The following is a 2,816-nucleotide window of genomic DNA, read 5'->3' on the forward strand; positions in this document are numbered from 1 at the left end:
TCAGATCTTATGCCTCAAAGACGTGACCATTTGGCATCTCTAAATTACAGTTGATATTGATATTCATCTTTTAACAAAAACATGCTTAATCTCTCTTTCAGAAGATCAAGGGTGTTAACTGAATGAATGGTTGAGGTGAGTTATATTTGATGCTAGCTGCAAAATTGCTACCACAAGCTAATCGTCAAATACTGGAACAGCAATATACTGGAGTGGTGAAAAGTTTTATGTTTTTTCATAACAGCAACATATTGGAGGAAAGAAATCACTAATGCACGCATGAACACAGAGATTTGGAAATTACCTGAGAACTGATTTCTAGATGATTAACATGCTAAGAACAAGTTTTCAGCGTGATGTTTCCTGTAAAAACATTTATCACATATTAATACCATGGGTTGTCAACAGGTTGGGCTTGTGCCGGGTCCAGGACTTGAATCTGACTTCAAGGTGCTGGTACTAGGTCCTGTTTTATATTTTTAATAATTTAATGTGAAAAAATCAAATCTTTGAATGGATCTTGCTTCTGATTCGGGTCTACTTTATAAACTTACAATATGCCCAGCTCCAACCACTACTCAAATCTTGTGGATCTGACCTGATTAGCTAATGGGACCCACTTTAGTAGGTCCAGACCCTGATTCTGACAAGAATTAGGTTAATTCTGACAAGAATTAGGTATGATCAGGCAAGACCCGATCCATTGACGTCTTGTTTGTGTAAAATCATGCATTATCACCATTGTCTTTCAAAAAGCACTTACTGTTACTGCAAAATTTCTTCATCAAATGTGCAAACATTTAATGATTATTAACAAAAATCTAAGAATCTTGCTTCTCTTTCTTTCCCCTCGGTAGGACAGTGTACCTTCAGTTTTTAATAATAGTGAGTTTAGAAGTCATGAACTTAACACCTAACTACAGGTCTACAACTCAAAAAACACAGGGGAGCATCCTTTACTGCAAGGTCGAAGCTGGGTGTACTCTCGTGGATAGAGGAGGCCTCAAGAGCTTTACCAACCAGAGGTCTGCCAATGTGCAGCCGATGATGGTGCCCTTGTCCTAACTGAAAAAACACCCAACAGCCAGTGATGATTTCCTTGGACAAGATGGGAAAAAGCAAACAGCTGATAGATGAGGCCACCTACCAAAAGTTTTGCCTTTCACATGGCGTGATGACATTGAGTATACACATGCCACACATTTTGAAAACATTCGGAATAATGATATGTGAAGGTTGTACTATATTCGTGAAGGTCGTATGTCAGGAGTGTTTTGTTAAAGGAGGTTCACGCATTTTGAAAACATTTGCATAATGATATGCAAAAGTCGTACTATATTCGTGAAGGTCGTATGTTGAGAGTACTTAGTTAAAGGAGGTTTGTGCATTTTAAGAACATTTGCATAATATGCGAACGTCGTACCATATTCACAAAGGTCGTAAGACATGAGTCTTTAGTTAAAAGAGGTTCGTGCATTTTAAAAAAAATTGCAATAATAATATGTGAAGATCGTATCATATTTACAAATGTAACGACCTCAACTCATACCTGTGAAAAAGTGACAAATTTTGTTTTTTAAACAAGTGCAAAAATATTCTATTTATTAACCACCACCACAATAGGTCTTATACTCATCTTTCAAACCAAACCAAACTTTATTTATTAAAGTGCATAGAGTCTGAGACATAAGCAAATAAAATATAAATAAAACAAAAAAAAGAGTCACGCTATCCAAAAAAATCTGCTAAACAGTCGTGTGGTCTCCTCGTAGCCCTTTCAAAAGCAAGTCGCCTCACTAGGCTTTTGAGGCTGCAAAAAATACAAAAGTAAGGGTGTCAGAATTCAATTTTCTTTTTTATGAATCTCTCTAATGAAACAAATAAGTAAAAAGAATACAAATAAGATTTATGCAATATTTTAGAGAGATGCAATTATGACAAATTTATAACCCAATTAACCATTCATACAATAGAAAATAATTATTAAGCATAAAGGAGCAATTTAGTAAACAGTAGAGACCACAAGTTAAACAATAAAAAGATTTAACACGCATTAGAGAACAAACATCATGCATTCATTAATATATAAAAATTAAGAGAATAAGTAAATATGCATGGTCTAATGCATAACAGAAATATGCATGAATCAATTATTATCTTTTATCCGAGTTTTTTTTTTCATATGCATGTCCCTATTAAATGCACATAATTTAAGTTATTTTTATTACCGTTGCCTGCAGATACTTCAAACAGGTAGAATTTTCTGAGGTCAAGTAAGGTTTTCAAGGTAACTTAGCACACAAGTTATATTTTATTGTTTGGTTTCAAACTTAGTCATTGACCGAAACAACTTTCAAAATATTAAACTTTTACATCTAATGTCGGAACACCAAGGATCTTCACACCTATAAGTCTCACTTTCTTAGTATACAAAAACAACAACTATGTCTACACACAATCTCCAAGTAAAGTGGTGAATTCTTCTTAAAATCGTGGCAAGGAGAAGAACCTCAATATCGGGTTCAAGAGTAACAATAAAGCACATAGAGTTTTAGTATCATCACGGTTCTCTAAAACCGCAACTCTAAGAGTCTCATTCTAACGATAAGATATCTCAGAATGTATATTACATTGTTCTCTTTCTTTATCTTGTTATTAATACCCATTCATAAATTACAATTTATCATACAAAATTAGTAACACAAGTTTGCATATCCAAATGCGAGGCTTATCAAGGGACCACAACCCGTAAAAAATATAAAATAATGCAATATAGTAAAACAATATCAATGTAACTTTTGTGATGCATTAAAACA

The sequence above is a fragment of the Nuphar pumila genome, chromosome 6, assembly GCF_984573655.1.
Source record: "Nuphar pumila chromosome 6, dmNupPumi1.hap1.1, whole genome shotgun sequence".
NCBI lineage: Eukaryota > Viridiplantae > Streptophyta > Magnoliopsida > Nymphaeales > Nymphaeaceae > Nuphar > Nuphar pumila.